Source organism: Petaurus breviceps, unplaced genomic scaffold (genome assembly GCF_028583685.1).
Source record: "Petaurus breviceps papuanus isolate PSGF00001 unplaced genomic scaffold, PetGlider_PUasm1.0 125, whole genome shotgun sequence".
NCBI lineage: Eukaryota > Metazoa > Chordata > Mammalia > Diprotodontia > Petauridae > Petaurus > Petaurus breviceps.
Window position 1 is genome coordinate 6,619,423 of NW_027185653.1, and position 27,851 is coordinate 6,647,273.

Here is a 27,851-nt window from a genome sequence, read left to right on the forward strand (position 1 = left end):
AAGTCAAATGTGGTACTCCAAAGACAAGTGTCACCTGTAGGCCCTGACAAAAAACTTTAAACCTTTAAAGGGTCACTGAGGCTTTGCAGTTTCTGCAATGAGAAAAACAGACATTTCTTGAGATCTGTTTCTACTTGGATGATTGAATAAGATTTTTCTCTTTTTATACATTTCACATCCTGTACTGCATTTGATAGTTTGAGGATTAATCCAGAAAACTGAAAGTTTCTTGCAGTCAAACCAAAGTCATTGTTTCACCCTCCTTTCTTTACACATTGAGAAGGCATAACGTGACAATGTGTATACTAGTGTGTGTGTGTGTGTGTGTTTGTATGTGCATGTTCTACAAATTTCCCATAAAAGCTGACCTTCTCCCTCTTGCATTATATTTGTAAATTACAGTTTCAATGATGGTAAGTGGGGAGCCCGATTTCCTTGCTAATCAGTACATGGAAGAACTGGGATTTTAACCAAGAAAGTTTTAATTAAGATTACATTAGAGGTCAGAGTTTTACAACCCCATCTTCCTCTCCACATATTCAGTATCCTGTTCCCTGATGCATATTCACAATATTCTCCTGCAAATAAACACTACTCAAGCTTCTTTTTGTTATGCAGCTGTCAGGAAATATCTCTTCCTTGAAAAGGAAATTAAGTTAACTCCAGTTGAAATGTATGAACATTTTTCAGAAATCCAGGATACCTTATTGCCTTCAATACAAATCCCTGTTTTCCACTATTTATCTTGGTTTTCCTACCCTGAATCTTTCCCCACCAAATGATAGACGGACACACAAAAGATTCACTCTTAAACATAATAATCTCTGAGTAACATCTCTTAGGGATGCCTGGGATATCGTGAGTAATTAAGATACTGACAATGAATAAATTTTCGAATATTCTGTATTCTGTACCTTGCTGCAAGTGAGGCTAAATAATTCCAGTGGATGAATATACTCAGATAGATAATCACATTAAATTCAGAGTAGAGGCTACTATGAACATGTAAAAGCACAAGTGATGTAATAAATAGGGTGCTGAGCTTAGAAGACCTTATTCAAAATCACATCTGACACTAATAACCTATGTGTAACCAATCTGTCACTCAGCATCTCTCTAGGACTTATCAAGACATAGATGAGTGGCAATCTGCACTGGTGGAGAGATTTATGTAAGGATTATGTCACTCCTAGATCCTTAGTCTATTCTTAAATAAGCACTCCAAAATCACCTGTTGCCTAATTGCAGCTATTCCCCAGTGTTCCCCTTCTCCACTCTCTCCCTCATCCATCTAATTCACATCTATAGCCTCAAAGATGGATTCTATTTTGATGATTCTAAATTCTATATTTTCATCTCTAACTTCTACCTTGACTTAACTCTTTGCTAAGTCTTATTGATTATTCCTTCCCCCTATCCCTTGTATCTGTCCTCTGTGTCCCATTCCCATAGCCACCACCCAAGTTAAGGCTCTCTATTATCACACAGGGCAGCTAGGAGGCACAGTGGATAGAGCACTGGGCTTGGAATCTGGAAGACTCATCTTCCTGAGTTCAAATCTGGTCTCAGATACTAGTTATGTGACCTTGGGGAAATCACTTAGTCCTATTTGCCTCTGTTTCCTTGTCTGTAAAATGAGTTGAAGAAGGAAATGGCTAAACTACTCCAGTATCTTTACCAAGAAAATCCCAAATGGGATCCCACAGAATCAGACACGATTAAAATGACTGAAATCAACAACAGATTGTTGTGGGAGAGAGAAAAATGTTAATAATGCAGGTAAAACTTGAACTCTGATCATGCTTAGATTCTACTCCCACTTTTCCCGAAGTGAATTGGTAGTTAAACATTTACCACGCACACCCCTGCTTCTTTCCAAGAACCAAGTCCCTATCTGTGTTTCTCCAATTCTCTCTGAACCTGCAAATAGCTGCTTAAAAGTAAAACCCTGGGGTATTTCTCAGGTGTGTGAATCATAAGTATTTCCGGAGAAGGAAGCTCAGTACGACTGAAAGAACAAGAGTCCTGGAAGTAGAGGACTTGGCTTCACATCCTTCTGACACTCACTACCTATGTGACCTTTTGGCGAGTCACCTATCCTACCTGGGGGCAGCAAACATGGCCTCCAGCCAATTGAGGTCCTCCTCAGTTTCTTCATCTCTAATATGAAATGGTAGAATAGAGGGTCTCTGGGGTCCTTTCCAGCTCCAGGTCTATTATCCTATGAAAGGCTTCATCAGTGAGACAGAGGATTACCCTACATCAAGTAGACATAAGGAGGAGGAGGGGGAGGAGGAGCATCTTATAGATTTTTTTGTAATAGGTCACTTTCAGCCCACAGGTGGCAAAAATTATGTGAAAGAAATGAAAGATACAGAGTCCCTCCTCTGTAGAAATCAGAATTGACTTGCTGATATGAATGAGCCTCCCTTACATGGAAATAATTCCAAGGCAATATACAATCAAGTATAAGATTATAGGCTAGAGATTTTATAGATCTTTCCAAAAGTCTGAGTGCAGTTTTAAGGTATTAAAACTTATATGTACTTGGTATATATGAAATGCTAAATCTAGATAGATTTAGCCTCATAGCGGCATGGTGGAGGGCCCAGATTTACAAGTATCTGCCCATACAGGATAAACTCTATTAGTTCTTCGAAGCTGGAATGGCTTCAAATTTCGATCTGTCATCCAAAGATGACATCCATAAACTTGGAGAGACTCATCATCAGATGATCACAGAAAATTCAAGACCCCTGACAAAAGTGTGGAGGACTTTGGATTTACATTAGTGGGGGGAAGTCCCACACTGGTGGTGGAAACAGAGACTACTTAACATTTCAAAGGTAATAAATGAACACTGAACTCAAAAGAGGGTTAGGCATATCAAGAAAAGTTTAATAAGAGTTTGATACTAAAAGGGTAGCTTTTAAGACTAGAAACTGCCTCTCTGCCTGTGCTTCATTTTAGAGGACAGACAGGGCCTGAAGTCCCTTTCTGTGTGGCCCTGGGCAATAGTCCTCTATACCTCAGGTTCCTCAACAGATAAATGGGAGAGTTGTGAGGATCAAATGAGAAAAAAGTATTTGTAAAGTAGACACTCAATAAATGCTTGTTTCCTTTCTTCCCACAGAAGCATATGGACCTGAGGATTGCATTCCTACTCATTCTAGGTGAGCTAGAAGACTGAGTCTTGCTCTGGGTCTTAGGAACAGTGCAGGATTTTTACTTCATTTACTTCCATCATCAGCCCAGAGTGATTCAAAATGACATAGTTGTAAGAGTACTGAACTAATTCTAGTTTCTTTTCAACTGACTGGATGTGTGATTTTAGCTAAGTCTTTCCAGATCTCTGATTTTCAGTTTCATCATAAGTACAATTAGGAGGCTGGGCTATAAGATGTTTGTAGTCCATTATTGCTCAAAGATTTCATGATTCTCCCACTCGAAAAGGGTGATACAACTGAGGCTGAATAGGAAGTCTCTCAAGTTGTGGGCTGATATAGAAAACAGAATAAGGAGTGGTGAGTGACTATTTCCTCTCTCTGTGATCCTTACTAGTTCAATTCTCAAGCATGGAGGTCTGCTACATTATTAGATTAATTAATTATCAGATTATCATTGGATTGTGAGCTCCTTGAAGGCAGGCAATATTTTTGCCTTTCTTTGAATCTTTAGAATTAGTGAAATGCCTGGAACATAGTAGGCACTTAATAAATGCTTGCTGACTTCATTACTTCATTTGTTGAGACAAAGTGATATTGGGAAATATACATTTGTGTGTGTGTATGTAGGGACGTAGCATGGTTCATGTCATTTCTGGTATAATCAATTGGGAAGATGGGGCAAGCACAGGATTCCCAAAGGATTTGGGGCCCTGATATTTTGCAAACCCCTAATTTTGACTTTAAGAAGTATTGGTATACATGGGAGAAAAGAAAAGGGCATTTAGTAAAATGAATAATTTTTGTTTGACAATTTTGGTCAGCAATTCTCAAAGCATGCCTAGTAAGTAACATGCCCAGAGGTTGCATAAGTGCACAATGAATATTGAATTTACATTTGCAATTGGGTGGACATGTGTCTCATGATGGCACTTATTCAGGCATGAGTTTCCCCTGACTTTCCCTTAGTGTGCCATGATTCCTCATAGAAAAGAACAGGGGGCCATGAGGGGGCAGGAAGAGAGAGAGAGAATAAATACCATTGGTCTGGATGTTATAGAAATCCATGAAAAATAGATGTGAGATCTGTAATGACATTTCTCTTTCTGAATGAAGAGAAAAAGGATAAGTAACAAGTCGTTTCACTCTTCAAGATTAATGTCATAATACATCAAACATGATGCCCTGTGTATGCGCCCCATCGCTTGCTTTTTTCCTCTTATTTTTGAGCCTGAAAGAGCTTTAATATGAAAGTATGAGCTTTTTTTTGTAAGTTTTTAAAATTCAAGGTATCTATAATTGAGAATTTTGCATAAAGTTCACTTACTATGCATAGAGCCTAGAGCATAAAATTCAAGTTTCCTTTTCCCCAGCCATTATCAGAAGGGTCTGTGATTTCTTTGGTATAAAGAACTCCTTCAACCAATGCAGATAAGCGACTGATTGGGATCTAAGTTAAGTGACTTGCCCTTTATCAAAGACCTGACTTGTACTTCAGTCTTCCAGACTCAGAAAGTGACTCTTTATATACCATACTGAGTCTCACATGTGCAGACCGACCACATGGGAATGTCACTCTCTATAGAATGCAGCAGGACTTGGAGTCAGGAAGGCCCCAGTTTGAATCTTGCCTCGCAGATACTTACTAGTCATGTGATTCTGGGTGAATCACTTAACTTCTCTGTGCCTCAGTTTCCTCATCTGTAAAACAGATATAACAACACTTATCTCACATGGTTTTTGTGAGGATCTAATGAGTTAATATATGTAAATTGCTTTACAAAACTGAAAGTGCTCTATAAATACTTGCTTATTATTATGCTAATTTATAACTCTAGCTTTTCAAATATGCACAGAAATCTTTAGTCCAAGCCATGGCTAGAATACTTTTAGTTTTTTTTAGAGTCTAGCATCATTCCACTAATCTCCAAAGAACAAAAAAGACAGGTTAGATGAAGGCTTTGGAGAAAATGGAGGTTTATAGGCAGTCAGGGGCTAGACAGGAACTATAAAGGATAAGACACTCAACTTTAACATAAAGACAATGACAGTATTGGGCCAGAGAGATTGTGTGAGAGGTGTAGCATGTGAATGATGTCATAAGTGGAATCCCCTGGATATATTCCAGTATTTTTCATTTCTGATCCATACGAACAGCTTGGTAAAATGGCAGCATATTTTGGTATAATGAAGAAAATGCCAGACTTGGGAAGATTAAATTTCCCATATTAGCTCTGATACTTTTTAGCTGTGTGATCCTAAGGGATTCACTTCCCAATTAAGCCTCAATTTTCTTATCTGTAAAGTGGAGAGTAATGATTCTTGTGTTACCTGTTTGAAAGGATATTGTGAGGATTAAATGAGATAGAAAGCCGCTATATGTATATATATATGTATATATATATATGAATTATTATTATGAAGTATAGGAATAATGTAAAATAATAGCTATGTGATAAAAGCAGAGAAACAGATGATGATGATAATCAAAGCTCAATTTCCTGATAAATCTAAAGTTTATGGCATGTTTTCTTCATAACAATTCTATCAAGCAAAATTGGACACATATTTGTTATTTTAGAGATGAGTTGGGGGAGTGATTTGTCCAAGGTCACACAGCTAGTTAGTGGCATAGTTGTTGAGGTTTGAGGTTTAGAGGTATGTGAGATCCCCAAATACCAACACACTGGATCCTGCTGAATTAATTCAACTCAAGTTTTTTTCTCAGCCAAAGTAAAGAAAAGTTTATTATTCTCCATAATGGGTAGACTCTTAAGGAGCCTAAGTATTTGTGAAGCTTGTATTGACAAGCAGGCCAGAATAATCTGACACAGACTGAGTCTGTGCTAGATTGAATCTCAGCCCCTTCATGGAGGCAAGATGGATCATCTATACAGAAATAGTGTGGGAGGGATATAGGGGTGGTCTGGAGAAGGGGTTTCAGGAGGGTCTTGAGGAGAAGTCTAAGGAGGATCTTAAGGGGACTGCTGTCAGACTCCAATAATGACATTAAGGGTGGGCAATAGTGAAAGGCTACCTGGAGATACACAATGGCAGGCTAGGCTAGTTTAAGGGTAACAGATTTGGGTACAGAAATTTTGATAGGATCAAGGGTGGGAAGTAGCTGGACTATGGAGGGCAAGGCTACAGTGAAAAGTAACAGAAACCTGGGCCTAGGATAATGAAAGGCTTATGAACTCAGGCAAATGCCTCATCAAGTGGAAGATTCATCAATCACAGTTCGAGGGGTTTCCCAGAGCCTGTACCCCATCATAGCTAGAAGTCAAATCTAGGTTTTCTGATACCTGACAAGAAATGGAAAACCTTCTGACTATATTGCTGTATAAATAAGCTATATAAATATGGCACATTGCTGTGCTTCACTTGATTTGAGAGGTTTGAATTAGAAAGGTCCTTTCCAGCTCCCTTTCTAGTTTGAGAACTTTCTTATTTGCATGGATTTATTGGAGCTAAGAGGAACCCGAGATATTTTTCTAGTTAAGCCACATCATTTTACACATTTATAGCCATCACATTTACAGATGAGGAAAGTGAAACCAAGATTAATAAAATCCTAAATTCAGAGCTGGAGAGACCTCAGAGGTCCCTGAATTCAAACTCATCTTACAGACGAAGAAAACAAGTTCTGGAGAGGTTAAGTGACTTGCCCAATATCATACATCTAGTTAGTTGACAAAACCATTTGCTTTACATCTCTGCTGAAATTTCAGATTCAGCCTGTTGAGATGTAAATTTATCTTTCCCTTAAAATTCCCTTTCTCTTTCCAAATTCCCCATTTGCATTGTAGAGGAGCAGAGGAAACATCATGAGTGACCCATAGTTATATATTTATGGGCAGAAGTGACAATAGGACAGAAGAACAAGGAATTCAATGCTAGATGACAGTGCCTTATTGAAATGTTTGACTACGGACAAGGTGAAAAACTGAAATGGTCAAAAGGAATACTTGGTCAAAGTTGGAATAGGATAATGGACAGGGAAAACGGTGGAATGGAAGAACTGGCAATGAGATAAATGTCAGGAAGTTCAGGAGGAATGAGAGAAGGAGAGATGAAAAACAGGAATCATGACCAGAGAGGGGAATTTCAGAACTCAGGACGCTGAGATGATGGTAAGGTCTAAGTTGTGACCATGGTTGAGGTAAAGACTGAGGTCATGGGAATCTATTTCCTTTGCCACCATCATAATCCCAGGCCTTCAACTTCTCATGCCTAGATCCATACAACAGGTCTCAGGAATTCCATTCAGCCATCCTATATATTACTGTCATAGCAACTTTCTTAAAGCCTTCATTTATACCCACCATACTCTGCTCAACACCTTCTAATGGCTTTGGGAGTTGCCTATAAGAAGAAATTTAAATTCCTCGATATGACATTCATCTCTCTCTCTTATTCCACCCTATCTTCCTTCCCAACTTCATCTCTACCATGTTCCTATATGAAGCCTTCATTTCTAGTCACTTGCTCTGCTTCTCACTCCCCAAACACAGCCGTTCTCTTCTCTATTCCCCACTTGTACTCTACTGCCATACTCTAGCTTCTCCTCCATTCTTCCCTAAGTCTCATCTTTTCTTTGCTCCAGGATCAAGAATTCTTCTTTGACATCCTATTTTCAACGACTATTCTGGCCTCTTAGAAATTTTATTTCAATATCTTTAGTTTAAGTGGCATATTAGTACAGTGGGTAGAGTTAACCTTGAGGGTAACAAGACTTGGGTTTAAGTTCTCTCTCTGACCAATACTCTTTATATGGCTCTGGGTAAGTTCTCTCAATGTTTTAGGCAATTCTCATAGAGGCAGGGTATTTGTGACCTTGAGGCCACATGTAACCTTCCAGGTCCTTGGGTGTGACCTTTTTGACTGAGTCCAGATCTTTTTTTTCATTGTTAAATACAGATAAGCTTTATTTGAGGCAATTGAGCTTGGTACAAAAAACAATATATCTACAACACTGGTTGGGGGGGGGGGTGGCAGAGAAGGAAAAATGTTATGTCTCCCATTTCTTCCCCACTAAAAATCAGGGAGTTTACTTCCTACTACTATGGCAAGGTTATTACTAGTCTATGCTCTGCACCACCTGGTTCAGTTTCTACAAGGAGCAGGGAAGGGTTCATGGAAAGACAAGAATGGGTTACGGGTTTGAGATCAGACACATCCTGGGAAATCAGGGATGAAGTCTGCAGAGGCCATGTTCCTGCTTTCTGCTTCAATCCTGACCCTGGGGAGGTGAGGGGAAGATCCATTTCCCCTAGCACCTCCTGACTAGAGCCAAGACTGGGTTAAACTGTAGGCAGCTCTGGCCGGCTGGTTTCTTTAAGCTGAGAGAATAACTCCACTTGCCAAAAGTGAGGTTTTAAAGACAAATTTAGCTTTCTGATAGGATCCTATCAACCCTTGTCTGAAGACCCCATGGCTGGGGTCTCTAGTTAGTCTCTGTCTTCTCTGGAGTTTTTTCTGACTCCTAGAGGTCTGGGTCCCACAAGCCATGTGAGGGGTGTGTTGTGAGTGACATACTCAATCATCTCATCCAGGGACTCTTGGGCCTTGTTGACCTGCTCTCTACTCTGGGTCAGGACACTACTAGAGAGGTCCTGGAAGGACTGGACTCCTGAAAAAGTGGTCCTAAGCTCTTCAGTCTGGGTGTGAGCCTGCTATATTTTGTCCTGGATGTTGCTAGGAGGGCCTTGGATACTGGATACAAGCTGTAAGCAGTTACCCTGAAGCTGCTGAGTGACATCCTGGAACATGGTAAGGGTTTAGAAGCAGCATCACTACAGTCCTTCGGTTCCTTCTGGCTCCAGTTGAGCCACATTTGGTGCAGTTTATCTTGGCCATCAAGCAATTTCTGAACACCACCCTGCTTTACATTTTCAATCAAGCTGATGGCCTGGGAGAGCTATAGGAGGGCCTCTTGGGTATTCTGCTTGGTCTGCTTCAGTTTACCTAGGGAGTGCTGGTAGGCCCTTTGTTGGAGCTTGGAGGACAGGGAGCCCAGGTGAGCAAAGTAACCCTGTTGCTCCTGCTGCTGGACAGATGCCATGTCAAATCCTTCTAGGGAAGTAGCAATCTTAGCTGGCTCTTCATCTGTCATGGGTAGATAGTTGTCAACCAATTCTTCAGATTGAGGACCATTTGTCCTACTGTGGAGCCCATAACTGTGTTGACACTGCTGGTCACCATTTATTTGGTCATGTCTACCCCACTCTGGACAGCTCTTCAGGTCATACCACAGCCTTGATCACTCTGCTGGCCATAGCATCCTTCTCACTTGGCTGTTGAAGAACTGGTAGTTTTTCTTCCAGTTTGTCTAGTCCTTTATGAGCATATTCGCTGGCTGATGCAATCTGAGCCTCCAGCTTAGAGAGAAGCGGCAGCGGCGAGGGTCTTTGCCCCTTGCTCAGCAGACTGGACGTATGGGTCGTTTTCCTTAGTGCACTCATAAGCTGCAGAGACCATGTCACAGGTGGAACTCACGAGTGGCATACTGACCACCCTGTTGACTACCCTCTGTTGCACTGGCTCCATTCTCAATTTCATCTTCAGAGTAGAAGGCACCCAGGGAAGCGTTCTGTCTTGGGTCGACGTTGATCCCCCAACTACTATTCCTGAGTCCAGATTTTGCAGAACAAATCCACAGAACAATTTAAGGGGATTTGTTCTGTGAAGCTTGGATTCAGTCAAAGGGCTGAACTTGGGGACCTAGAGAGCCACATGTGACCTTAAGGCTACAGGTTCCCTACCCTTGTGGGGTGTCTGGGGATGTGGCAGAGAAAGCATTAACTCCCCATTGATAAAGAGAGTTTTCTCATCTGGAAGTTCAGTGTACCAATGAAATCAAGGTTCAGTCCTCCTCCTTCTCTTTATGCTTCATCATGCTGTTATTTGTAGATGCTTCCTTAGCTAAGGGCAGAGATTATTTCCTAGGTCTCTTTTATTGCCAAAGCTTAGTTTAATACTCATTTCAAAGCTCAACTAATTTTGTTGTTGGGAATGAGGACTTAAAATCTATTTTAGAACAGATGTAGTTAGGATTGTTATGTTTCTCAGTACATTGAATGATTTTAATAAAAACAAAACAAAAATAACCTAACAGCAGTGTTCCACATTTCCTAATGCCTTTGATCCTTTCTTGGAGTCTCCATTTTTTCTCTTTTGGCGGCATATTCCCTTCCTTTACAGTTATTTTAAAGTCTTTTCAATGTGCACAGCCACAGTAATACGGGCAGGTGTGTTACTGAAGTTACACAATTCACAAGAGTGGAACTAAGGAGTTCTGACAAAAGACATGGATAAAGGCAAATGTTTTCTCAAACAAACAAACAAAACCAAACCAAAAACCAAGGACATTTTGTGAAGCAAAGAGGGTCAGAGATATTAAGATCTTGTGGAAAGGAGCTCACACTAGCTAATCTTCTCGGCATTCAGTTTCTCCTACCTTGCTTGAAGATAAAGGGCTAATTTGCATACACTAAAGAAGCCTGTTAATGGAACTCAGATGCTTGCTACAAGCATTCTTAGAAAATCACTGGGGAGTCCCTCAATAAACAAAGCAGGACAGAGTACATTAACCGTGAGCAGACCTTACCTTCCACACGTAAGCCAACAAAATGGAGGGAAAAATGATTCAACAATTAATCAGGAAGTCACTATGAATACCCCTGTATTTAAGTTAGTGTGCTTACACTGAAGAGCTTAAATGGTAGCAAAGGGGTATTTGGTGAGACACAGGGAAAAATTTGGTCTGCTAAATACTCATGATAATGGAGAAAAACTGCAGGACTGCTTTATTTGAAGATCTTTTAAGAATTGGAGAGAAGTTTATTTCTATGGGAAGTTTCAGGAATGGTTTTGCTTCAAACAGGGAAAATGGAATGTGTGACCTTTCCCAGGAGGCTTCAAAAGATGTTTACCTGACAAATCAAGCCAAGAAATGATGGCTCAGGATATTCTTGCCTTAAAATAGCCTATTGCCTGCTATCAAAACACCCAGAACACCTTAATGACAACAGTCTGCAAAAGTAGCGATTTGGTAATTGCCAGGTGTTCAGACACTATCATTTTTAGCTTGGGCAATTCAGTTTCCACTGAAGAGGATATGGAGAAGAAAGAAGCAAAAGGATCATTTGAAACCATACATTAGGTCAGCAAAATACCTAAAGTATCCACACTTGCATAGCAGCTCCAGTTTCTATTGATAGTGTCATTAAATGTCTCATACCATGGCGGCCCCAAGGGTAATGTACTATCTTGAAAGATATGAAACTGAAACATACTATTATTTACATGAAAGAAAGTGATAGTAGGTTGTGTTCTCCCATGGTAAAATTCTGAATTGCTTCCCAGAATTGTGGGAATAATTCCCAACTTCACCTTTGGAACATGCCTATCTTGCCACAGCCCCTCCAACAACAGTAGCTTTCCAGCAAGTTATATTCGGTCCCTTTTCTCATTTCTCTCATTTGCCATTTCAGAAATTGAGTTTTGTCGTCCACGTCTTCTTTCTCATATGCCTCTAAGCTTCCACAAGTTCTCTAATTCCTTAGACATCTCTAGGCTGTAAATTTCAATTTGCTGCTTAACTCTAAACATCAGAAAAATCTCATGCTGGATACTTAGAATGGCTCTACATTTTACTGCATAAGCTGAGGAGCTGAAAAAAGTGATGATGACAAAGACTGCAATCAATTTGGAGAGTACTTAAGGAAAAACTTCTGTCCCTTTTGCTACTGGATTTTGGATAATACATTAAAAAGTGTCTCATTTTTATTGATGCCTCTTGTTTTCACATGACATCTCTTTCCAGATGAGTCATTCCTCATAACAAAGATTTAAAAAGAAAGAGAAAAAATCTGCTTCAGCAAAACACTTTAAATGTATCTGACAAATATATGGTATATTTCATACCTATGGTTACCTCCAAAAAAATAGAAGAAAACTCTATTTTTGAGCCCCAATTTTTACACATTTATTTTCTACATTATTTCTGCTCCTGAATTTTCTGAACTTTGATTAATAATTAACCCAGGGTTTTAACTGATAAAATAGACTTATTTGTAAAAGCTGGTTGTGGTAAGCCAATTAAGATGCTTAAAACCACATAGATAATAAATGGTGGTAATATTAATAATCATCTAGATGTTATTTAGTAGACAAATAGCATATAATCAATAATTTTATCCACAAGCATTTAGTAAGTGGCAGATCATGGAAATACAAAACAATGAATGAAACAATATTGACATCATAGCATCATATATTTAAGTTTGGAAAATATATTACAGTTGAATAAAAGGAAAGTTTTATTATGTGTACTCAAAGACCTGCTGAAGATCACATGAATAACTAAGAGTGTTATAGTAAGAGGTATAGCTAGGATTTTAACCTGGGTCCTATGATTATGAATACATTTTTTTGGGGGGGCACAATATTCCCTTCCATTCCTGAACTTGTTACAGAATCAAAGATTTCCTTTGTCCTGACCGAAACACTGGTTAATGCAATGCAGTGTGTTGCAGTTGAAGAACACTAAATTTGAAGTCAGGGGACCTGGTATTAAATCTCAGCTCACTCATTTAATAGCTATGTGACACTAGGTAAGTGATTGAACCTTTCTGGATCTCATTCTCTAACTGTAAAATTAAGGAATTGCATTAGATTAATTTAAGGTCCCTTCCAGCTCTAAATCTTTTATGTGTTCAGAAAGGTCACAACTTTCCTGAACCACAGTTTACTATACTGTAAATTGGAAGTCATAACACAGGTGCCCCAGAGAGTATGTTTGTTGTTAACAGAGCATCCTAGCCAAATTTATAGGGACCTATGACAGATTTGCTGCAGGGAGATGGTTTTTTTTTTAAACCTAGATCACCATTCAAGGATTTCTACTAAGATTTAGAGGGATTATGATACATGTTGGTATAGGTATTGAAGTATGACACTTTCCCTTTTTACAAGTTTTGTGTGTGTGTGTGTGTGAGTCAAATGTTATATGTGTGAAAATACTTTGTAATCTGTAAAAGTCTATATAAGTATATGTTTTGATTTTACAGATAAATGGGATTTTGAATGAATTATACATAAACACAAAGGCACATATATCTCATATTGTCACTGCATATCATCCATTAACTTTATTTTGCATATGTTTTTAGGAACCTTTTGGGGTTTCATGCTGTTTTGTGATCCTACAAGGAAGTTGTTGATTGGGGAAAAGAAAATTTTCTTTCAAATATCTCTGATACAGTCTGACATCAAAGGATCTAGCACAAATTTATGATACCAAGAACCATTCTACAATAGGTAAGGATGTAAAGAGCGATCAAAAGAAGAATTACAAATTATTAACAATCATATGAAAGATGGCTCCAAATCACTAATAATAGAAATACAAGGAAAAACAACACAGAGGTTTTAACTCACATCCATAAAATTGTCAAAGAGGATAAAGATTGGAACAATTTTGGGAAACAATTCAGAATTTTGTTAGAGAAGTAACTAAAATGTTCATACTGTTTGACCTATATGTTCTACCATTAGACATCTAAATAGATCAAAGACAGAAAGAAAATTTCCATATCTATCTATCTATCTATCTATCTATCTATCTATCTATCTATCTAAACACACTTTTGTCAAGCAAAGAATTTGAATCAAAGTACATGACCATTTAAAGTGAAATAAAAAATGGTAAGTTAAAACAATAGAATATTACTGTGCCAATTATAATGATGAATATAAAGAATTTAAGGAAGCATGGAAAATGCATTTGTATAACATATAGAAAGAAATAAATCAACAGCCTTAGTGTTTGATAAACCCCCAAACTCCAGTGATGAGGATTCACTATTTGACAAACTCCTAGGAAAACAGTGAAAGAAATTAGCTTTAGACCAGGGGTTCTAAATCTTGTTTTGTGTCATATACATCTTCATAAAATACTATTTTTAAAAACACAAAATAAAACACACAAGATTATAAAGGAAACCAAACATATTGAAATACAGTTATGAAAAAAATATTTTAAAAAAGTTCATGGATCCCAGGTTAAGAACTTCTCTTTTAGATTAACTCCTCACATCATATACCAAATCTAGCTTCAAATGCATGAATACATGATGTATATATAAAAGGTCACATCATAGACAAATTAGAGGATCAAAGAAGAAATACTTTTGTTTATATAAAATTAAAAACTTTTTGAACAGAAAAACCAATGCATTTAAAATTATAAGGGAAACATTTTATTGTGAAAAATATTTTCAATGTTTCTCTGATAAAAGTCTCATTTCTAAGATATGTGTGAGACTGATTCAAATTATGAGAATAAAAGCCATTCCAGACCATTTGATGAATGGTTGAAATCTATCAATGGGCAATTTTTAAAAGAAGAAATCTAATCTTTAAAAAGCAATGTGGGGCGGCCAGGTAGCACAGCAAGTAAGAGCACCGGCTCCAGTGTTGAGAAGACCTGGAGATCGAATCCCGGGCTCAGACACTTAGCAACCATCCAGAAACACCTGGCCGTGTAACCTTGAGCAAGTTACTTAACCCCAATTGCTTAGGGGCGGCCAGGTGGCTCAGTGAGTAAGAGTACCGGCTCCAGTGTTGGGACAACCTGGAGATCGAATCCCGGGCTCGGACACTCAGCACCACACCCAGAAATAACTGGCTGTGTAACCTTGAGCAAGTTACTTAACCCTGATTGCTTAAAAAAAAAAAAAGCAATGTGAAGGGGCAGAGTCAAGATGGTGGAGTAGAAACAGGACTTCTGTGGGGCTCCGGCTCCCACCTCCTCCAATTCATGTAAAAGGTGACTGTGCTTTGGAGCAACAGAACCCACAAAATGACACGAAGAAGCTAACTTGCTTCTGAGGACAGCCCAGCAGGCCAGCAGGAAGGGGCCAACACAATGCTTGGGGAGCTGACCACAGCCCTGCTTGAGCCAGAGGTTTTAGCCTTAGGGCAGGCCTGACAAGCCACTGGCTAGAGGGACTTCAGATCACCAGCAGCTGTGGCAGTTTCCAGAATTATTAACCCAGAGATGCTAAGGACAAAGTGAGAGGTCAGTGCAGTGTGGACTTTGGGATCCAGTAGTTTGGAAGTGTTGTCAGCCTTTGTCCCTGGGGCGAGAAGCCATGAGGCACCACGGCCATGAAGCCACCACCACGTGGCATCTTCAGCTCCTGACCTGCAGATTGTAGGGGGACCAAGCAATCATTCTGAGGAGTAATTGTTCTTGCTTTAACCTGCTTGGATTTGGATTGAGGTCTAGGGTAGAGGCCCTGTGATGTGCAATCAGCTTGCCAGAGATTGGCATCTGAGAAAATCCCAGCATTTGGGACGAAGCTCCCCTGTCTTGTGGCAGAGTCCTACTGTAGCAAAAAGCCCAAAAGTCAAATAATTGAATGGCAACATGAGCAGGCAAAGGAAGCAAAGCAAACAGAGCAACCCAACTTTACACTCCTATTTTGGGGACAAAAAGGATCAAAGCATGGAATAGGAGGAAGACAATGAAGTCAGAACTCCTGCACCAAAAGCTTCCAAGAAAAATGCAAGCTGGTTACAGGCCATAGAGGACATTAAAAAGGGTTTTGAAAAGCAAATAAGAGGGAAATAGAGGAAAAATTTGTAAAAGAAATGAGAACGGTGCAAGAAAATTATGAAAAAAGAGTCAACAACCTGACTGAAAAAAATAATACCTTAAAAAATAGACTAACTCAAATGGCAAAAGATGCTCATAAAGGCAATGAGGAAAGGAATGCCTTAAAAAGCTGAATTTTACAGATGGAAAAACAATCTCAGAAGCTCACTGAAGAGAATCATTCCTTCAGAATTAGATTGGAGCAAATGGAAGCTAGTGACTTTATGAGAAATCAAGTTACTATTAAACAGATTTAAACAAATGGAAAAATAGAAGGCAATGTGAAATATCTCATTGGGAAAACCACTGACCTAGAAAACAGATTCAGGAGAGATCATTTAAAAATTATTAGATTACCTGAAAACCAAGATCAAAAAAAGAACCTAGAAATCCTCCTTCAAGAAATTCTCAAGAAAAATTTCCCTGATGATTTAGAACCAGAGGGAAAAATAGAGGTTGAAAGACTCCACTGATCACCTCCTGAAAAAGATCCCAAAAATAAAACTCCTAGGAATATTATTACCCAGGTTCTGGGCTTCCCAGATCAAGGAGAAACTATTACAAGCAGTGAGGAAGAAACAATTTGAATATTGTGGAAACACAATCAGGATAACACAGGATCTGGCAGCTTCTACCCTGAGGGATTAAAGGGCTTGGAATAAGATATTCTGGAAGTCAAAGGAGCTCAGATTAACACCAAGAATCACCTACCCTGAAAAACTGAGTATTATGTTTCAGGGGAACATATGGTCATTCAGTGGAATAGAGGACTCTCAAACATTCTTGATGAAAAAAACAGAATTGAATAGAAAATTTGACATTCAGATACAAGAAGCAAGAAAAGCATAAGAAAGTAAACAGGGAAAAGAAATCATAAGGAACTTATCGAAGTTGAACTATTTACATCCCTACATGGAAAAATGAAAATTGTAACTTATGAAACATTTCTCAGTATGAGAATAGTTGAAGGGAATAGAAATGTGTGTGTGTATTACACACACACACACACACACACACACACACATATGTCTATATAGGAGGGGATGTGGGCATATGAAAACATATGTGAATGTGTGTTTATATGAGTACAGATATTCATAGATAGAGGCAACAGGACCAATTTAATAGGAACGGATGATACTTAAAAGGTGAAATTAAGAGGTGAGAGAGGAATATAATGAGAGGAGATGGGGAGAGACAGTATGGGGTAAACTATCTCACATAGAAGAGGCCAATAAAAATGGTCGCAATGGAGGGGAAGAACAGGAAGGCAAAAGTGAATGGGTCAACCTTATTCTCATTGAATTTGGCTTAGGAAGGGAATGACATACATACTTATTAGGGTATCTCACCCTAAAGGAGAGTAGTTGGAAAGGGATTGAGAGGGGGGATGATGGAAGGGAGGGCAGGCTGGGGGTGAGGGAAGTTGGAACCACCCACTTTTGAAAAGGGACAGGATCAAAGTAGAGAATAGAAAAAAGTGGGATGTGGGATAGGAGGGAGGGAAATATAGTCAAACCTTTACAATATATCCACTATGGAAATGTTTTCCATAGCTATACATGTACAACATATATTGAATTGCTTATCTTCCCAATAAGGGTGGTTGACAAGGGAGGAAGGGAATGAATCTGGATTCAAAGCTTTAAAATCAAATGTTTAAAAAATTATATATATATATATGTATATATATATATATATACTCTTATTAATATTATTTTACATGTAACTAGAAAATAATATATACAGGCACTGGGGCATTGACATCCACCATCCCCTACTGGCAAGTTGGAGGGGACATGGGAGAAGATATGGTAGAGAGCAGATTGGAGGAGGGGATATCCAGTGGGATTGCTATTTTGTGGTGGTGGGTAGGGGGAAAAATTGGGAGAAAATTTGAAACTCAAAATCTTGCATAAATGAATGATGTAAACTAGAATTTAATAAAACATTTGTTAAAGAAAAACGATCAAAAACAATGTGAAAATGTTCCATATGAGAAATAATTAGAGAAATAATTAAATAATTAAATAATTAATTTAATTAATTAGAAAATAATTGTCAAAGATGAAAAAAAAAGAAATTTGGGGAATGAGAGATGAATGTGGGAGAAGTTTTCTATGATAGATAAAACTGTGAATTAATTGATCTAGCCATTCTACATATTTTAAAGTATTTGCCTAAAAGTTATTGAAGTGTGTATACCCAACTATACCACTATTTGCTAGAACTATATCCCAATGTGATCAAAGAAAGAGGAAAAGGACCCATATAAAAATATTTATGACAGTTTATTTTGAAGGGACAATGTTGGGGAAAAGTTGAACTATATGGTTTATGAATGTAATGGAACATTATTGTGCTATAAAAATGTATGAGACACATGACTTCAGAGAAACCTGCTAATTTTTGTGTGAACTGATACAGAGGGAAGTGAGCAGAACCTGGAGATCAACTCAAATAAATAAAAGTAGCAACATTAAAAATGCAAGCTAAATAATTAAGAACACTGACCCATAATGCAGTGACCAACCATAATTCCAGATGACTTATTGACAGAGAGGTGATGGAAACAAAATGAAGAACCAGGCATGTATTTGTGGCCCTTGCCAATATGGAGATTTGCTTTGCTTGGCAGTGAATATTTGTTGCAAAAGTGCTGTTTTTTTCTCCTTTTATTTTTTGGGGCAGGGGTATTGAGTGAGACCTTATGTGAACTAAGATATCCAGAAAAACAAATCACTTCTATTCTGGCATTTATGATTTAAATGAAAAAAGAAGACACAAAAAAGTGTTAGTTAAATAAAATAACATACATGGTTACTATGATATTGCAATGTCCCAGAGAAGAAATGAGGAAATGAAATCCCTTCCTTGAAGAAGTAGGACACTATGGATACAGAACATTTTGTCTTGATGACTCATTCCTACTTTGATATCCTGTCATGTCAGGTTGATTATTATTGTGCTTAATTCTCTCTCTCTCTCTCTCTCTCTCTCTCTCTTCTCTCTTTCTAGGACTGATGGTATGGCAAAGGGAAGGGTTATATTTAGAATAAACAAAGAATAGCAATATGTATTTTTAGACCTCCAAGGATTTTCCTTATGAGTTTAACTTTTATATATAGAAATATTCAGCTCAGTTCCTCTTGAAATACTTTATTTATTTTATTCTAGTAATGGGTTTTTTTTGTAAGAATTATAATAAAATCCTACAGTGTATAGTGAGATCTGTGAAAGTTGGTAATGTATCCTCGTACCCACCTAGCATATGTTTAACGAAAATGCATATGGTACTTAATTATGGTCAGGTTGTTTTCTGTGGAATTCAGCAAAAGTATAGCTGAATATATATTGGAGGTGTCTATGAGGTCATTCTCAAGATCATAACATATTTTGAGATGTGATTAAGTCTTTAGTAATGTGAGAGGGATAGTGATATAACAGAAAATTAATCATCCGTGATTCAGACCTGATTCTCCCTCACACTAGCTGTATGACTTTGGGTAAGGCACATCCCTTCTCTAGGCTTCAGTTTTCTCATTTGACACTATAGCATTTGGACTAAATGATATTTAAGATCCATTCCTGCTCTGATATCTTCTGATTATAAATCAATATGCAGTTATTAGGGTAAAATGCAACATAAGCATCTGTGCTTTCTCAAGAATCTGTTTGCCTTGTGCAAGAAGGCATGACTAAGCCTCTAGTTGTTTTTATCTCTAAGATAAAACAATCTAAAAGTGAGCTAGGTGTCACTGTAAAGCAGCAGCTTCCCTGCTACAAAACAATGCAAATCATCATAAACTACCTGTGGTGTAATTGTTCTCCCTTGAAAATGTTAGGATAGCTAGAAAAATACAATGAATATTTCAGGAAGAGAGCCATCAGGAGACATGCAGTGATGTTTTGGCTGCACTGAAGATTATGATGCATAGTTAATTGACAACTGGCATGTCACTTGCTATATTCATGGTGCCAATATTAGCTAATTGCCATTCTTTTAGGTACTCCATGAGTACATTGCAGTGTGTGGATTTAACCAGGGAGTGGTTAAATGCCGTGGAATGACTGCAAAGTTATAGGATTCTCTCTTTTTTTGTTTTGGATTTTTCCTTTGGTTTATTTATTTTTCTGTATATATGTTGTATATCCCCAATAGAATATAACCTGAATTTCATTTTTTGTGTTTTTATCCTAAATAGCTAGTACAATGTGTTATCCATAGCATGAAATCAGTGACTGTTCAACTTACTTGAGTTGAAATGCCAGTAGGGTAAGGAATTCATGTAGAGACTTGGGTTTTTTGTTCTGTTTTGGTATTCTCAGCACTTAGTTAGAAGTAGGAGTTGGAGGAGTGAATGTAGGAGTCCAGCCATGTATGACTGAACTGAGTCCTCTAAATGGGGAGCTCTGTGAATATACTAAATGGCTGATCTAGTCCTAGACTCTCTCTCTTACTTCTAAGCTTCAATGCTTGAAGATGATTCTCTGAGGTGTCTGGAGGGCCAAATAGTGTATCTCCTATTCAGTTGTGAATATATCCTGACCAAGTAAGCCAGTATCTGGGAAAAGGTAGCCTCCCTTTTGTGTCTTTGGTACATAGCCTCGTGAGAACTCAAGAAGGCTGGAGGCCTGTTGTCATAGCAGATGTTGATCTCCTATCAGCAGTGGGATCTCCTTGAGTAACAGTTGCTGATGACAGGGAAATGTTCTTTTATCAGCTATTTCAAATGCTATCAGGAGAAAGAGTGCTTGAGTAGTAATTGCAATTGGAAGAATAAGCATCAGAAAGAAAGAGAGCAAAAGAAAGATGATTGGGAGCGGCGTTTGGTCGGACTGTGCTTAGCAGAGGTAAAAGGGGAAATGGCTATTTAGAAACCTTATAAAATCCATATCATGTCCCAATAAGTCTTGAATGCTAGTTCCTCAACTTATCCTTTAAGAGTGGTAAGTTAGTGAATTCTGTACAAATCATTCTATAATACAAGCTGATTTCTTTGTTCTTTCCATTCCCTTTTCTTTGTGGGAATAAAGCATCTGCTCCATACTCAATTTATATTTGAACATTGGATATTAAAAAAAAAAAGCTTTTCTGCCTTTTGGAAGAAACTCAATTTTCCTTCTGTCTCCTCATCATGGAATGAAGATCACAGAATGGAAGTCATGCCAAAAAAGGTGGAAGAAGATAGTAAGAAGCCCACAGTTCTAAGACTTAAAATAATTAATATGGGACATTTGTTATTCTTAATATCCTACCTTTGTCCAATGCAAATAAGTGGATTTATTATTACAGGAAACGAATCACTTCTATTTTGACATTTTTGATTTAAATGAAAAACAAGAAGACATAAAAAAGTTTTAGTTAAATTACCAAGGCAGCTCAGATTCTCCTTTGAGAGGTGAATAAAGCAGTTGATTTTATTGTGTACCCAAAGTCAATAACCAATGTAATTTCATGAGATACTCACTCATATTATCTTGTACTGTTCAACTAAGAGCAAGTAAAGAGATCACCATGGTTATTAGAGACTATGTAACACGTATTGAAGAGGGTGAAATAGTCGTAAAATTCTATGAAAACCTTGACAAGATCCTCAGAATCAAGTCAACATTGACTCTAACATCTGGCGACTCTGTGAGAAGATGGCACAGGGGAAAATGACAAAGGCTACTGTGAAAATATGATTGCGGATAAAGAAATGAAAAAGGTCAAAAGCTTCTAGATTATTTGTAGTCTTACAACTGTATGCCATGGATTCTTTCTTCAACAATCCAGACAGAAGAAACTGAATTTAGGATTATGAAAAGAGAAATGATGATATATGACATGGTAATCACTGAAGAATTAGTTAAATGGGTATGGTCAGATCAAAGCTGGCTAAAACAAAAGCCCCAAACATGAGGAATTAGAAAAAAAAAGTCATAAGAAGAAACTACAATTCCATGTTTAATGAAGGTGTTCATTCATGTCATAAGGGATACCTTATACAAAATTCAAACAAAAGAGAGATTTCCTTTTGAGAGAAATATTACAAAGACATTCCTGTTGGTGGATGACATTATACTCATTACAATGAGCACTACAGAGAATTCTTTGACACAGTTACTTACACAAAAGAGACAGGCCTGGCAATTCACACTGGGAAATTAATATGGATGAAGAATGTTCATTGTATTATTATTACATGCCAATTACAGGGATAGTCTAGTAAGTTAGTCCAATAGTACAGATATTTTGGACAGGCACTATAGATAATTCAATGAGGTGCTGAGAACTGAAGAGGAAGAGGACATATCAGACTAGATCATATTTGGAAAATAAAGTATATTGCACTTTAAGTGATCCCAAGCTGTTTGCTGCTACAAAAGTCTATTCTTTAAACACTAATATTATTTTAGGAGGAAAGGCAGCATTTGGTAATGGAAGGAGTGATGGAATTGGATATGAGAAGACCTCAGTTCAAATGTCTCTCCTGATGTTTACTAGTGATGTGTGACCTTGGAAAAAGTTATTGTGATCTGAATCAGTGGGGGGAGGAGTCCCCACATTAGTAGTGATCATAGAAATGAAATAACAGGCCCTAGACATATTAACTTATTCTTACAGAGATATTATATGGTTTGAAGTTATAGAGCACTGGGTTGTAACTATCTACATTGATGATGGCTGTACATCTGTCTGAGTATCCTAATACAAAGAATAGGTTATCTATGACGAGGTAGCATAGTAGAAAGAATGCTTGAAAGTATGGCTTGTGTTCAAATCCTGGCTTTCCTACTAACTGCCTGCATGGTCTTGGGTTGTCAAATGGCTCATCAAGGGCCTACACTGTACTTCGTGCTGGGGATACAAAATGACAACTTTAACAAAAAACAAAAAAGCAAAAACAACCTCTATGGGCAACATGCAAACAACAACGAATAAACAAAATACAGCTATCCCTCCCGCATCACAAATTTCCCCATCATGGTTTCTGATTTGCCGCAGGACAGCATAAGAAATTAAATGCAAAATTTGTGGAAGTTTTGAGGAAGCTGCAGATGATGTGTGAAGGCCAACAGATGACACAAAAAAGTTTAGAAACTCAGAAATGCATAAAACATATACACACATACACACATGTAAATGCATTGATATTATACAATACTGTATGCATTTTTATAGTACTGTATAATATCAACATATTTTGTCTTTTAATATCATAATAATTCAGACTTCTTCTCTGATAAAAGGGGAGGGCCAAAAACTTTTGCATGGATTTTCCGTGTGTGTGTGTTGGGGGGGAGGGGGAGGGTGGTGGTGATGGTGGTAGGGCACTGTGCCATGCAATGTGGAAGGGATAACAGCATATATTGGAAAAATTAGATATAATCTCAAAGGGATGGCCATAGCATTGAGGGGGACTGGGAAAGTCTTATTGCAGAAGATGGGTATAATGGCAAGCAAAGAAGTAGTTAACACCTTGTTTCAGCTATTTAATTATTTAGCACCTTGTTTCAGTTCCAGTTTCTTGCCCATAATTATATCAAGGTTTTTGTTAAGAAACAGAACTTGTGAAACCTTGTTGCTGATGCAACAGGAAGGGGTGGAGCTTGATGATCCTATTAAAGGAAAAGCTCAGGCTGAGAGAGCAGAAACTGGGAGGAAGCATGGCTTGGTGCTGGTACTCTGTTTTGATGTTACTTTGTCAGATTTGTCTGCTGATAGAGGACGTTGCTGTGGTTACAGAAGCCTGGGGACCTTCCTGCAGGTTCAGAAGCCCTGAAAGAGGATTTTCTTGTTGTCTGTTTACAGAAGTCCTGGAGGAGAGTCTTACTGATGTTTTCACAGGTTCTGGAACTATACTGATGATCTGTGTTGATTTCTCAGAACTTGATTGTGGGTCTATGTTGATTTCACAGGTAGGAACTGAATTGATGATGGTGCCGGCAACATATACCAATGTCATCACGGCTTTGTTAAGCTTTGTCTTCCCAGGAACAGAGACTGTGAAGAACTTGAGGTGGACTAGACACTGTGAGCTTCAGTATGGAACGGGAGCTGGACAAGGAGGAGTTGGGAGCTGCCTGTCTTTAAACCCAGGTGACAGTGGGTGGATTCAGGGAGAAGCTGGACCCATGAAAGAGGAACCATGGAAGCTGAAAGCCAGCCTCGAGTCAAGAGAAAAGGACCTCTCCTTGGGCATTTAATGCAAACTGAGAAGATGGGGATTTACTGTGGTTTAGGGGCGGGACGACTTTGTGCTATGTATCCTATACCTCTTCAGGATGATTTAATTAAGGATGATTGGAAATTAATCTCCAATTAAGAAGAAAGAAGACTTTTTGACTGAGAGATTAAGACAATGTGACCTGGGGGTGAAGAACTCTGACCTTTGTACCTTGTGTCCCTTAAGGACACTTACCTCCTTAAGGATGATTGAGGTAAGGACTTACTGAATGATTATACTTTGTGTCCCTTAAGGAGGCTTGCAGAAACAGAACATTCAATGGATTGTACACATAGATAATTGTGCAGTATTGATTTTCTATGTCTGATATTATGATACAAGATACTTTCATTTATAGCAACACTGGGGAGGAAAATAGTTGAGTAAATCTTGTTTAAAGCAGCCTTCAGCACACTATTTGGCAAAGTCCTTTCCTTAAAGAAAAGATATTGCTTCATAATATTTATTATTCTCAGCTGAAGGAACCTCCTTGAGTTTTCCAGAATATATATAACTATTCTTTGTGTATATACAGTATATGTGTAAAAGGAGGCCCTATTACAAATTGTGACAAGGGCTAACTTTTCAAGATACCTTGAGGGACATTTGAGTGCTAAAATGTTAACAAAAGCTGAGGGCTAAAAGAAGTAAGGCTTCAAATAACAACAACATCTACATTATATACAGGGTTAAATTTACAAAGCTCTTGACCACATCATCTCATCTGATCTTCACTATGATCCTTCAAGGGACTCTCAGAGCCACTGGTATAAATAAATCAAATTCATTGTTGAAACTGAGGTTCAGTGGTAAAATGCCTTGCCTATAGTTAGCTAGATAGCAAATATTGGAAGCAGGACATGTTGTTTTTGACCCTGCTACATCATGTTACCTTTCCATTGCATAAAGTTTTTCAATGTATACACTCTTTCTCAGGGAATACTTTTTAATATATATTTTAAACAAATCTTATAAAATTCACCTATAAACCAGTGTTTAATACTGAAGGGAATGGCAGACTGAGAGGCAGCTGGTGGCACAGTGGGTAGAGAACTTGGCTAGGAGTTAGGAAGAGCTATTTAGCTCAAATCTAACTTCAGACAATTAGAAGTTGTGAGACCCTGGGCAAATCACTTAATGTCTGTTTGCCTCAGTTTCTTCAAGTATAAAATGGGGATAATAATACCACCTACCTCCCAAGCTTGTTGTGAGGATCAAATGAGATACTTAACAAATAAGTGCCTGTCACATAGTAGGCGCTATATAAATCCTACCTATTTTTTTTTCATAAGGGAAAGGTAGTATATTCTGATTCTGCCTAATGCCAATCCAATTTGCTCAATTATATTTGTGTACCTTAATGGGATTTTGGTAATGAGGATTTATAGAAATCAATGCTTTTTCTTCCTACTTCAATTCTGGTAAGGTTAGGTATGATGAAAGGACTTTCAATTTTCAGATTTCAACTTTTATGCTTACATTAAAATATGTTTTGGTATTAAATATTATACATTAAATCTGTTTTATATAACATTTTTTAAATCTATAATTAATTAATTTAGCTGTTTAGCAAAAATGGTTATGTAATCATATACATCATTATCTATCCATTCACAAAGAGTCTAAATGAACATTACATTGCTATTAATTGGTCTTACTCTAGGCAAAATTATTGACCACTTTCTCTTCTCTAATCTCAACTCTCTACTCTTCATCTTTTTTGACTTGAAAGTCTGGGCAGTTTTGAATCAGATTCACCAAATGTAGAGATTATTCTTTGTGAAGAAATTAATATTGTTAAATTGGAGAGGCAAAAAAAAAAAAAACAACCCAAAACAAAACATTGGACCAGGAGTTCTAATTCTGACTCTAAATAAATTTCCTAAAGTCAACCCAGTAATTAGTAAGTCAGAATTTTTCAGGCTTTAGTTTCCTCTGATTTAAAATGTGAGGTTTTCTCTGGGAGCCAAGATGCCAGAGTAAGCAGTTGTCACTCTCACTCTTCCTTATTGACCTCTAAAAATCCAGCAAATGCTGCCCCATAAAAAATACTGGAACAGTGGAGCCAGCGGAAAGATGGGATCTTTTAGCCTGGGAGGCTTAGTATATTCATGGGAAAGGTTCCTCTCTCCCTGGTGGAAGAGTAGCAGTACAGGATGGGGAGCATCCCAGTGGCAAGTCCCACCTCAGCAAACCAGCAGGATATCCTGAGCCCCAGGAGGTAGAGTAGGCAAGTGCCAACATCAGGATCCCCTGCATTCCTTGTCAGAGCCAGAGGAATTGGGAGACTCGAGCTTAGAGTACCAGTGTACTGCTGGGCAGGTGTCCTCCAATAGCCAAACCTCCCTTTCCTTCAGCAAAGTCCCAGGGAGCAGGCATCCTCCAGCAGTGCCCCCCAAACCGCCCACACTACCCTCCCCCAGCTTCAGTGTAGGCTGGGGAAATACAGAAAAACCCCACCTGGCCTCAGGACATACAATAATAGACAGCAAAACTATACTAGTGGGGAATCTCAACCAACCTCTTTCAGGACCAGATAAATCTAACTACACAATAAATAAGAAAGAAGCTAAGGAGGTGAATAGAATGTTAGAAAATTTAGATATAGTAGACCTCTGGAGAAAACTTAATGGGGATAGAAAGGAATATACCTTTTTTCTCAGCAGTACATGGCACTTACACAAAAGCTGACCATGTATTAGGACATAAAAATGTCACAATCCAATGCAGAAAGGTAGAAAAATGCATCCTTTTCAAATAACAATGCAATAAAAAATTACATGTATTTAAGGGCCATGGAAAGAGAGACTAAAAATTAATTGGAAACTAAATAATCTAATCCTAAGGAATGAATGGGTCAAACAACAAATCATAGAAACAATCAATAGCCTCATCCAAGAGAATGACACTAATGAGACAACATAGCAAAACTTAGGGGATGCAGCCAAAGTGGTTCTTAGGGGAAATTTCATATCTTGCAATTCCTACATGAATATAATAGAGAAAGAGGAGATAAATTAATTGGGCATTCAACCAAAATAAGGTAAAAAAATAACAAATTAAATATTTCCAATTAAATACCAAATCAGAAATACTGGAAACCAAAGGAGAAATTAAGAAAATTGAAATTAAGAAAGCTATTAAACTAATAAATAAAACTAAGAGCTGGTTTTATGAAAAAAAAGAATAAAATAGACAAATCTTTGATAAATTTGATTAAAAAAGAAGGAAAAAACCAAGTTGCCAGTATCAAAAATGAAAAGGGTAAATTCACCAACAATGAAGAGGAAATCAAAACAATAATTTGGAGTAATTTTGCCCAACTGTATGCCAATAAATTTGACCAGCTTAGTGAGAAGAATGAATATTTACAAAAACATAAATTGCCCAAATTAACAAAATATTTTAATAACACCATTTCAAAGAAAGAAATTGAGAAAAAAATCTTCAGGGCTAGATGAATTTACAAGTGGATTCTACCACACATTTAAAGAACAACTAATTCCAATACTATATAAACTATTTGGGAAAAAAAGTGAAGAAGGAGTCCTACCAAATTGTTTTTATGATACAAATATGGTGCTGATACCCAACCCAGGAAAGCCAAAACAGAAAATTATAGATCAATTTCCCTAATAAATATAGATGCAACAGTTTAAATAAAATATTAACAAAGTGATTAGCAACTTTTCATGAAGTGGTGGATCAGTGAAAAGGTTAGGTACACAAGACACAGTAGTCAATGACTATATTAATCTACTGTTTGGTAAACCCAAAGACTCTAGCTTCAGGAATAAAAGCTCACTATTT

At 37.8% G+C, this 27,851-nt stretch overlaps 1 protein-coding gene and 1 pseudogene across 1 annotated transcript in view; both read right to left on the reverse strand.

Annotated features, from left to right (window-relative positions):
- The window catches only part of LINGO2 (leucine rich repeat and Ig domain containing 2), a 1,702,561-nt gene that overhangs the window by 36,417 nt on the left and 1,638,293 nt on the right, over positions 1 to 27,851 (reverse strand). The window lies entirely within an intron of this gene.
- Positions 8,615 to 9,772, reverse strand: LOC138163573 (perilipin-3 pseudogene; annotated as a pseudogene).